General features: G+C 39.8%; 2 long non-coding RNA genes across 2 annotated transcripts; one reads left to right on the top strand and one right to left on the bottom strand.

Moving 5' to 3' along the window:
* The first annotated feature begins 4068 nt into the window (after positions 1 to 4068).
* LOC117241490 lies at positions 4069 to 6371 on the top strand. The gene is made up of 2 exons (XR_004495014.1): positions 4069 to 4210; positions 6201 to 6371. It is a non-coding gene; the product is annotated as an uncharacterized LOC117241490 (long non-coding RNA).
* LOC117241489 lies at positions 5106 to 5714 on the bottom strand. The gene is made up of 2 exons (XR_004495013.1): positions 5605 to 5714; positions 5106 to 5509 (listed from the first exon to the last, which is right to left on the bottom strand). It is a non-coding gene; the product is annotated as an uncharacterized LOC117241489 (long non-coding RNA).
* Positions 6372 to 12291: the final 5920 nt, after the last annotated feature.

The following is a 12291-nucleotide window of genomic DNA, read 5'->3' as shown; positions in this document are numbered from 1 at the left end:
TTTTAAACGTTTTAACGTTTAACATTCTAACATTCAGTTAGAACTTTGTATTGATTAGAGATATTGTAACGACCAGAAATATCGATACATATATCAATACTTTTACCTCGAAATTCGTAGATTCGTACTCTTCATTGTCCATACAAATTGTGTCATATATGTCCAAACCAAATTTAATTTCCAATTTAAAACCAAAATTCTTTTTCGAAAATAGCACTTCCAATTCTTCTTATTCTCACTATTTAATTGCTAGCCGTATCAAGTAACAACGAAAAAAATAATAATATCTAAACGTTAAGCAGGTCCATATTTTGGGGGATACAATTAAAAAAGTAAATCGTCGTACAATTAAAAAAGTAAAGTAAAAAGTTAAGACCCTTCGTTTAACCAATTAACAACGAAGCCTATTTCCCTCACTCTCTTAACTAACATCGGCCCCATCAAATCCGATGGTCCCGTGCGCTAGACACACCCATCCTTAGCTTTCCTCCGACACAGCATCGTCTCCCAAGACAGTACTGATTTTACACCCTTCGAACGGTCAACATCCTTCCACCGGGTATACACACCCGCAGATCAGTCACTCGCTCATCTCGTACATACGCATCAGCGTAACTGTTTTCGTTATAAGTTGTTGGAATAAACGGTGAAATATAACTTACTACTGTGTCATATTCATTTAACCACCTGTGTTATCTTAATAGAAACAGGGGAACGACTACTTCGCGGCGTCGATTCACCGAATCGTAGTGAGAATTTACGCCTCTCGCTGACGCGTTTTCCTCGCGACCGCGTCCCTCCGCGAACGGTCGTAACATACTCCTTATCGAGCATTTTTGAAAATATAATTGAGAAAGTGGAATCTGGATAGAAAATTGTTTTACCTACGAAGCATTATAAAAAGTAAGTTTAATAAAACTATACCTTGGATATTTCATATATTTTTTCATATTATACGCATTCGTTAAAATTTTACACTCCCAAATATCCTGCTATACTTGCACAAAAAAGCGCAGTCTAGTAATATCCCCCTCACTGCTCCTCGCATTTTCTTTCTAATCATCTCTCGTTCGCTTTTCCTGATATTATTCTCAGCGTAAGTTCAGAGTGGCGGTTTTTAAACTCAGGAACGCGCGGCTGTTCGTTAAATGAAATATCAAACGTAAGAATTGCCGCAGTCTTAACGCGAGATAATTAATTTCGTAGCAAAGAGCGCACGTCGTTGAATATTAATTCATATCTCATATAAGTTGCGAATAAAAAAAGCAGATAAAAGAGGACAAAAATCCGATAATTACCGCGAATCTTTACGCAATTTCAAGAAATACAAAAGGAATTTGTTTGTAAGCATGCTACTAAGTATTATTAGAAGTACTGTACTTTCGATATTTTACATATTCTTGCATATTTTCTACATTTTTCTGTATTTTTGTATCCTTAAACTTTCCGTAAACGCGTAAACGTCCGCGCTCTGACAATGACAAGGAAGATTCTACTGATAAAAATAAAGCATCGAATTTCACCGAACTCTCAGAAATGTAATTCTCAGATCACATAAATTAAAAAGAAAGAACAAAAGAAAATACAAATATATATATATATACATACGTAGCCACAAATCAATTTGGATCACGACAGATAAAATAGGTAGCAATAATGTCTCCACGAACATTATCATAATTTATTGGAATTTACATAAAAGCCAAAGAATGCTATTGTTTCAATGACACGAGCAAGTCTGATAAATTCTTATCTCTGGTCCATTCGCGGCCAATTTTTTAATACCCTCGTAACTTGTAACGACAAATAAAAATATTGGTACAGGCCAATTTTTTTTGGATAAAATCTTGTGTGAATTTACAAAAAATACGATTCTTCGTTTAATTTTTTTCCCTTATTGTCTTTACATATTTGGAGTTTAAACGCGTTATAAGTACGTTTTTTTTAACATGATTACGTAGAATTCTTATTCTGAATAAATTATTTGTTTCCGCTTCATAACTGTTTCTAAATTACAGTGCATTTAATCTTGAAATGCACAGTAACATTTTATACTTTTTACGTTCTAAGGAATTTTCAGGATCGGTTAAAAATTAAATTACAGTAATGGTAATACTCAATATTAATGTCAGACGTGGATACTTCACTGTTTTGTATAATAATTTGTTATCTTGGCATCGATCAAGGTATTTAATATACAAAGCGTACAGATTAATAAGAATTTTAATTAATCCTTCTTCTATAGTATTTACCGTTCTTTTCCAGCTCGTACCATTTCAAATAGACTTTCGAATAGATTTCAAAGATTTGTCTGTTCAAATAAAACGCGATCTTTTTTATTTCCCTATCAGTCGTCCCGTTACTGTTCCGTAGTTTCCAACAGATTGCAGATTCGTTTAAAAAACATTTGTAACGAAAAACAAACCCACTCGCAGAAATGTTATTCAATATCGCATTTATAACTTTCATGGACATCCTCCTCTCATTGCTATCATTGTAAACAGATTGAAACTTCGTTTGCAAACACTCGCGATTAAAAAAAAAAGAAGAATTAATCTTAAACAATTTTATCTTGTGTTCCATTTATAATTTTCATAATTGTCTTCCCGACGTTGTATCATTTTAAATGGATTTTTTCTATCCATCTATGTTGCAGCGAGATCAACGGTCCTAATTACTAAATTGCACGATGTGTTCATACAAATTCACTTTTTATGAACGCGATGAAACGAAATGAAACCTAAGTAGAGATTTGTTTTCTCATCAAGTATAACGAGTTTTATACTTTGGATAGATTGCCTCGTTGTGAGAAGGTCTTAATCGTTTATAATTGCGATTAAGTAATTGCAATAAGTCATATTTTAAGAAACGCTCTCACATGCTGTCACACACTCTAATTAGAAAAGGATCATGAAACATTCGGTTTATGATATTATTTGTTTGTAAATCTTCCTGCTTCCGGAAACTTTTTTAAATATGAAAATATTTATATACAAAATTAAATATTTTTTTTCAATATCAACACTTCTTGCGTTTATGTTGTCCTAGTCAGAATTATATTATTTCGTGTATCCTGTTGCTTTTTATATGATAGTCCTCCCGTTGGCCGCGGATTCGTTATCAAGCCTGAGGCCCTCGTCACTAGTGCCACTATCGACAATAAAGGTACCCCACCCGCGACCGGACGATGGAGAACTCCAACACGGAATCGCAATCTCCCGCGAGCCCTGCCCGGGAGGGCGTCTTGAGCTCGGACTCGGAATGTGACTCGAGCTCGGCCTGCTCATGAGGGACCACCCCCTGAAAAACAGCGCACTGTATTCTGCCCTAAACCGTGCCCTAGAGGGTCCGGCAGCGTATTGGCTTACGCAGATAATGAACGGCGACGAGCTCACCTGGCCAGATTTTAAGGAACAATTCGCCGCGCACTTCGGTGGCCAAGAAGTAGCAGCCGCGTCGCTAATCAAGGTAGCCGAGGAACTACCGCGGGACGGCGAAACACCAGGAGCGTACGGAAATCGTATCATCACCCTCCTGGGGGCGAAGTGGCGAAATTCAACCAGGGAAGAGGTACTCGCCGCCACCGCCCTCCATCTGCTGGGCTCGCGCGATGAACGTTTTAAACGATTAGCGCTCATGAGTGACATCACGTCGGTGAAACAATTCCAAAGAGAAATGAAGCCCTTCCTATACACGGAGTGGCCAACGCCCCCGCCGTGGAAGTCATTAGCGAGCTCCGGAAACAAACGAGGCAGGTCACCCGCCCCCTGGACCAGGTGTGGCCACTGCGGTATTTACGGACATCCGACATTCGAATGCCGCAAGAGGGCGAAGTGGAAACCGAAGAAGGACCCCCGACGCCCGGAGGAAAGCCGACCGGCTGCACCACCAAAAGCGTTGTGCTTTCACTGCCACATGCCGGGACACATCGCGTCTCGCTGTCCATCGCGGCGAGAAGAAAAACATTGCCCCGAGGACGAGCGCCGGGTCGATGCCTGCGTGGTGGAAGCCCCGACGGGTAGACTAAGCCAGCAGGCCACACACGAGGACGTGTAAGTGGCAGGATGGCCGAGTCGGAGACGAAAGGACGCCGGGGCCCCTCTGGAACTTCAGGACAACACCCTAACCTTGCAACCTAGAGCCTAATATAGCCATAACGAAACAATCGCAAGTATCCAAACCGATGGCAATCGTAGCAATTTGAAGCAAGGTGAGTAACTGATGAGATGACTTTGCATTTGTCTCACCACAGAGACAGACGTTCAAGAATTCATTGTGAAAAGACGAGTACAAACAAGATACGTATGTCTTTCCGTTAAGCGAATGTTACAGTTTGTTTGCAAAAGTCAGTTTTTAGATTATAGAATCGTAGATAGAATTTAGAGGATAGAAACTTTCAGTAGTCACTTTTAGTTTAGTAAAGTCTTATCGACAATAAGCAGACTACGTTATGATACAACGATTCCAACTGAAGATTTCTATCGACATCACGAATTCGATGGCTTCAAAATTTTCTTCTCTGCAATCTCAGACGCTCAACTCGAAAGAATCTTTTAGATGCCCCGACAAACACTCGACTCAGGTTATCTATTATCGTAATCTTCCTACGGGATTTTTTTTAACTGCGTTGCGTTAACGAATAACGGGATAACATCACGTTTCTCTCAGCGCCTTTCAACGTTCTACAACTTTTATTCTTTGTAAGTTCCTGTCTCTATATGATAAACGCTGGTTATCCGCGGAAGGAGCGAGGACAACGAAGTGTTACTCGATGATCAAAGACAGGAAGATCCTGGTACGCGATAACGTTACTAATTTCCAATTACGATATGTGTGATTACGTAACATCTGCTGTCTGCATAATGCGTTAACGATCCGCGCGTTGATCGCATAAATATAAATCGAAGGGAATGGAATCTCTCGAAACTCATGCAACTATCCGCAGGTGTTTAAAATCGTGTTTTTACACCGCCAACGTAACGTCACGCCAGTCGAATCGAAAAATTATTACTAGACAGAGAAGGTGAACAAAAAACGAGGTAAATAGGCTACCGATTGAATAATATCATAACGATCGTATCTCTGGTTTTTGCTCGTCTTTTATATTTGTTTCAAATGTATAAAATATAATCGTATCGATATCGTCCACGATTAAAGCCATCCATCCGCCATCGACGAGGAACGAACGATTATATTTTATCATTTATGCGAATCCTTCTCTTCTCTTCTTTCTCTATTTACGCCCCTCGCCTTGCTTCGTACCGCCGATGATTCACAATTCGATGCATCTGAACAGCTGGAACGTCGCAGATTTTTCCGTACGATAACAAACGTGTTTTTGATGGCCTGCTTTAAACCGTGACGATCGCCATGACGTGCATCAATTGTCGAATGATGTAGTGCGACGATACTCCTACGCAACTTTTTTTTACGCTGTTTTTTCCTCTATTTTTTCTTTCTGTGTGTTATCACATGATCATGAGATACCTGTATAGAAGATGCAAAGAGTCTGTGAATAATTTACAGATATTTAAGATTATCATAATGATTAAGCAAAAGCTAAGACGCAAAATATTGCTCAAGATGTAATTATGTAATATTTACTCAATTTCTAGAAGACTGTTTATATCTTGTTGTTATTCTTGATATGGAGATAAATATAGTATACTTTATTAAGACCTAGATAAAAGACTTTTTTCTCGTTTCTCTTCTCTTACTTACTCACTAAGAGTTATATAACGTTTATTCGATAATTCTGCTTCTCCTGACCTTTCCACAAATGGTTGTTTATATCTCGACATTCTTGGTACTTTTAATCAAATTTTAATAACAGATCTTCACTCGTCAGAAGTAAATAAAAAAGCTCTAAGTAGAAGCAAGGATTTACTTACCTTTCCTTTCTCGAATCTCAGTTAGCAATGTTGTTCCTCTTGAAAGATTTTCCACGTTTCCAAGACAATTTCCACGCTGGTAACATTGTATATATTTCAAGTATCGTGAACCACAGGAACTTGTTGAGGCAATATTGAAGAAAGCAAAGAGAATGAAGATTAAATTCTGACAATAAATAAAAATCCAAATTCTTCCTAAAAAGCTAGTGATCTTTAGTTAAGAGTTCGATTTTTCACATTTTTCAAGGTAAATTAAAAAATTGTTTAATAGAGGAGGTACAAAATAAATGTATACAAATCTTTTTTCAGACGACATGGGCGGACTTCGTGTTTGCAGCGGACCTTGAAAATTTCGAGTATATGTTTGGGGCATCAGCTTTGGATAAATATCCAGCTCTTCGAGCATTGAAGAGAAGGATTCATAGAATACCGGCTATTTCTGATTGGCTGATTAGGCGCCCATACACAAACAGCTAAAAAGCTAAGAACGTGTGGAAAAAAGATGACCAGTACACCACTACATATATGTAGTATCGTGGACGAAAGGCCTAAGAAATATCGGGCGAACTATGAACAATGTCGCGAGAGCCGAGGCGCCGTCGGGCCCATCAATGTGCCATTGGTCTTTTCAAGTGCATAGTTTCGTGGAAAAGACCTACGTGACCCTGGCTACGAGCGTCTGCAGAACACGTGTGCGGTGGGCCTAGGAAAAAGGCAATAGAATGCGACAACGGCCAGAGTGTGAGTCGAGAAGCAGAGGGTGAGTCGAGGAGCCGAGTGCGAGTTGAGCGGAGACAGAGTTTGCGAGTGGCGTTGCCGAGAGAGTGTTGATTGCGTTTTGGTAAAAGTCGAGTCGCTATCTAGTTATTTAGTTGCGCTGTTTTCTGTACGTTTGGCGTGAATAGTTCAGGTTGAACAACAATCGTCTTTTTCTGTCTGATTAACATCTCTATTGTCCACTCCTTGTAAATACATTATATCACGATATTACATATTTTGGGGGGCTCGTCCGGGATTGGACAAGACAGAAAACGAAACGGTTTAACAGAGCTATTCGAGCTAGTTGTGAATTTACCGGTACGCGGTGCGGTAAAAGACGATATCGTTGACTGTTTAAGTTTGTGTAGTGTGAAAAATGGCAAACGTTGGGGACGAACGATTGTCGGGTGAAGAGGGTTCGACGCTGGAGGAGCTGAGGAGTAAGCTCGCGCGAATGAACCTCCCTATATCGGGTGCGAGGTCAGTGCTGATTGCAAGGCGGAATCGGGCGTGTAGGGCTGGACAATCGTATCCTAAGGGATCGACGGGCGGTGAAGAGCTAACCGGTCAACGAGATTTAGGAAACGTACAGAGAGCTGAGCGTGATTGTAACGAAGATGAAGATGTTGAGAAAATGAATACGAAGGAGTTGAAGGAGCGCCTCGCTAGTTTGGGTTTAAAAACGACGGGAGGAAAAGTAGAATTACGCGCACGGCTACAAGCGGCCATGGATGGTAACGACATATCGTCGGAAGAAGAAAGCGACGACGAAAGTGAGGATGAAGATGACAAGAAAAACGCAAGAGGATACAAGAGAGATACGCGAAGGGTGTATCAGGACCGTGATGAATATTGTCGAAGGGCATGTGTTGGTTCGACACTGAGTTTTAGAGACGTCGAAGATGCATTAGAGTCGTTTAGTGGCGACGAAGGTGAAAATGTCGAACGATGGTTCGAGTCGTTCGAGGAAGTCGCAGATACGTGCATGTGGTCGGATGGGCAGAAGGCAGTCTACGCCAGGAAGCTGCTGAAGAGATCAGCGAACATATTTGCGAGCTTCGAGTGTCATGCCAGGACTTGGCATGAGTTGAAGAGGGGGCTAGTGAAAGAATTTTCGAGGAAAGTCAACAGTAGGCAAGTACATCAGAAACTTGAAGAAACAAAAAAGGAGAGTGATGAAGCATGTTTGGCTTACATGTACCGTATGCTCGAAATAGCCAGCCATGTGGACATGGAGGAGGAAGCAAAGGTGGAATACATAGTGGATGGAATAATAGACGACGAGAACAATAAGGCTATATTGTACGGCGCTACGTCAATCAAAGAGTTGAGGAAGAGGTTAGTGATGTACGAAGAGCAGAAGAGTCGCAGAGCAAAGTCGATTGTGAAGCCGGCTAAAACCCAGAAGAACGGGAAGCCCAGGCAATCTGTAGATGCAATGAAGAAAAGAAGATGCTTCATTTGCGGTAGTGAGGATCATCTAAGTGTTAAGTGTCCGGAGAGGGGAGAAGGTGTTAGGCGTTCCGAGTGCAGCGGATTTGGACATATTGCAGCGAGGTGTACGGCACGACCGAAAGAGACTTGCGTAGTGTCAAGATCCGAAAAGGGGAAGTATGTGAAGGAAGTAATCGCAGGAATTAAGCTTCTATTCTCTGAAATTACTCTCAAATCTCAGAGTCAACCCTTCAAATTCTCCACACTGGATCTTCGATTCTTAATATTTGTAATATCGTAGAATAGCTTTGATTGGAGATCGGCTGAAATTAGAAAACACCGTGTACGTTGTCTTTCGTGGTTTGTTTACATCCAAGAGCGCCTAGTAACAGTGACGCGAAAAAAGATAAGCAGCGTCAAAACAGAAGTACGGTTCCACATTTCAAGGAGTGGCAATCGAGAGGCCAGAGGATGTGAGCCGAAAAGTGCGTGTGTGTGTGTGTGAGAGAGGACGAGAGCAAGAGCGAGCACGACCGAGCAGGAGTGTATTGGCGAAGATCAGAGCTAATTGAGTCGTCGAAGAGGAGAGTCGTTAGAGGTTTCGAGTCGTTGAAGAATAGTCGTGAGAATTGATAGAGTTGTTAGAGAGAGAGTGTGTGTGTGTTAGATTCGTTGTGACGAGAGTGATCAAATAACTGTAAAGTTATTTGATATAGATACGAGTATTGCATTTAGTTTCCGTTAAATAAATATCGTTCTCTGTTCAATTTATATTTGTATATTCAATTTAATATTAATAAATTGGAAGTAATCGGAAAAAAATTTCTATCCTTATTTTCCGATATTACATATTTGAAGCATAAATTAAAAATCGACACATTGACTACTTCAAAGAAATTAGCCCGAACGAGACATAACTCGTTCATCGTGGTTTTCGCGCGAAGTAAATATGCGGTTTCTCAATCGTTGTGAGATTCCAACGACGTTAATTCTGTCGAAACGGCGACGCGCGACGACGATCGCACATTCTGTTGCTAGCGAGTGCTTGCAAATCGCGACGATATCGAGCGTAAAGACTAAGCGCAAAAATGGAGGACACTCGGCGGGGAATTGGAAATGCTCGATGACGAAAGGTATTTCAAGGTGTAATTACATCCACATCCAATCGGATCGCACCTTCGTTCGGTTGCTAGGTCAACAACCTTCGATGTTATTCAAATAATGCAACGGCTGGAGCAGCCGGTAGCGAGTCGTAAAAGTTTCAATAAAACACGTTCCTGCTAGTGAACGTATGTTACGACTTACACCGAGTTTTATTTCGCTACGCCGTTTACTAGTTCGAAACGATCGATTGCATAATAGTAGCTGTTTCTTTCATCGCGGAAACACGATCGTAAACGGTGACAACGATCCAGCTTATTCCTGATCGTGTTAATTTCCACGCAAACTTTGTAAACATTATACGTCGCGACGCTCTCGTTAACGCGTCATTCCCTCCAACTCGAAAGTCTTGCAACTTTGGTGATCCGTTTTCTGTGTAAAATTGGTTACGAGCATCAGGGGACTTATCGTCGTAATCGGTAAATTGTTTATTAAGGATCTACAGCTTTTAAGGATTTCTCTCTAGAGATTTAGAGATTAGAAGTTTCATTAACGCGTTATCGTGTCTCTAACTCGATCTTTTTTCGTGTAAATTGGTCACGAGACTTACGAGCTTCGTTGTAAATAGAAGATTAGTAATATTTCGTAGTTTCGTGATAGTATATAGACATTTTAGTGCTTAAACGCGCAATTTTTAGTTCGCTTTTCGCTCGCATCGGCGCTATGAAACGGATCAATATCTCAACACTTTCCTTTAGTTCTACGAATCATCTTTCGACCGGCTTTTCTTGGCCTACCGTTTCCTAACGCTGTCCTAATACTATCGTCTTGCTGAGATCCTTTTTCCGATTGTATCTTCTGCTTATTTTATTATAAATCCGAACTTTCATTCACGTCGTATGTTTTACAGCGTAAAATCCGCTAGAGCGTTCCAATAAATGTAACCAGTAGGTGCTCTAATACTCAAACGCACCTGTGCGTATCTCTGCATATTTGCTGAAAAAAAGATGAATCTTACGTTACATTTTCAATATGCGTATTAAGCCGAAAATTTCTCTGATGCTAATCCTTCGTAACAAAAGGATGGCATCACTATATGCATGAAAATAGCATTTGGCAATCGTTAGAAACACAATACATGGATATATATGTAGTTGCCAAATTAACCTTCGCGGTGTTCAAAGTGAACGGCTAGAAACGATTGCTTTTTTCTATACGCGCATGGTTCGATTTCACCATAATTCGTTATTAAGACGTTTCGAGAGAGTCAAAGGATGTGGTGTCGCAACGTGTTGCGCTCGCACAATGCTCTTTGGATAAAATTCCCGGAGCGCGTATTATCGCGTACGCCGCGCGAACGCGTTGAACCTTCGCGCAAACAATGAGAGCGTGAACGCGAAAAAATAGCGTTGAGCACGTAACATCCGGCCTGATATCGTTGATTGGCCGCGAATCGTCAATGTGCACGGGACAGTTTTACGTAAAGACATTCGATCCGTACAATTGTGTTAAGACGTCGACCATAGAACGTACTACGTTGATGCAATTAAAATTTCAATGAAACAGGAGAACGCGCTAATAACTAGTCACCCCGTTGTTGACCATAACGTACAAATACTTTTGTTTAAGAGCTGCTCGTTAGTGTTTACCGCGTGCAGCGATTAAGTGACGAACAAATTACGTTCAAAGGGTATAGAGCCCGTTCTCGATTAAAATTCTCCTAACTTTCTAATGGTATTAGAAATTATAACTTGAACGTATGTACGCGACTGGCAATAAATATCAGGACAGCCGCGGATATTTAGTATAAATCGAATATGTGTTCCATTGTCCTTAATTTCTTTTATTATCGATTATTATTATTATAATTTTTATATTAATATTAATATTATTTAATATTTTAATATTAATATTATTTAATTTATTCTATTATTGATTCGTTCCATTCCGTTTACGTCATAATACGTAGCCTGCGGATTTTTACGCATATTTTTCAGAATATAAAGGAAGCGAAAGAAAAAACTAGAAGCTGGATAAAAAATTGTTTTACCTCGATTAAACGTTACAAAGCGTGCTTCTTTCCGATGTTTTATATATTTCCACGTGTCACACATGTACTTTGCAATTTTGCCCTTTCAGATTTCACAGAAATGCATAAAACTTCCGTGAACTAATTTTTTGGCACGTGCACGTGCTTCAAAATAAATTCGATGATATTAAATACCAGATTATAGGAACCAGAAATGAAGAGTTCTACAACGATGGAATGGGTAAATGATTGTCGATCAGACGAAAGACAATAGCAAACAACGATATAGCGATGATTAATTAATGGAAGATTTTTTCCTTTCAGCAAACAAAAATAGAACTTAACGAACTCAGTAATTGATAAATGATTACTTATAAGATAAGTGCATTTTCCAACTGTGTATCATAGTTAACGTTTAGTTTAGCCTAGGTAGGATCTTAGCTTTGGAGTAAATAAGTATAATAGTAGCAAAAAATCGATAGAATTGTTAAAAGGCTGTGACTAATCCTGGTCGACTGGTCAGTTATCATCTGAATCTATTGTTATTTTGCTAGTATACTTTTCGAATCATTTTCAGCTATTCTATGGGCAAGCATTCGTTTCTTTCGCGCATGCCACGTATCATTCGCTCATTAACTCGTTTTTGAAAGCTTTTACCGGCGAATGAAAAACGTAACGTACACTTGCATAATGCGTTCGAAGTGTTCGCTCGTTCAATATTCATGTAAAGGTTAGGCGATACGCGTGATAAGTCGCGATGCTACGAGATGTGATTAGATGCGAATGTTAATATCTTGTAAATACCTTTCCTCGACTATGATAATCATCGAACACTAAGAATTTCGCAAATCGATGGAATTAATCGGTGATCTTGTGGGAAGAAATTTTGATATCACGATAATGTTAACGATAGTATGTTAATTACGACTAGTACCGTTACTGTTACATTGTTTCATAATTAGTATTAGTTTAATATAGTCAACGACTCCTCCGCAAGCATCCGTGCAAGTGTTATTTATTATTATGCTCACCTTCTATTGAAAAGTTCTTGCCTTGCTCAGCAAGTCTTTTTGATTT

The sequence above is a fragment of the Bombus vosnesenskii genome, unplaced genomic scaffold, assembly GCF_011952255.1.
Source record: "Bombus vosnesenskii isolate JDL3184/JDL3185 unplaced genomic scaffold, Bvos_JDL3184-5_v1.1 scf7180000015991, whole genome shotgun sequence".
Lineage (NCBI taxonomy): Eukaryota > Metazoa > Arthropoda > Insecta > Hymenoptera > Apidae > Bombus > Bombus vosnesenskii.
The sequence above is the reverse complement of the archived record's forward strand: the minus strand, read 5'-3'. Positions and strand labels throughout refer to the sequence as shown.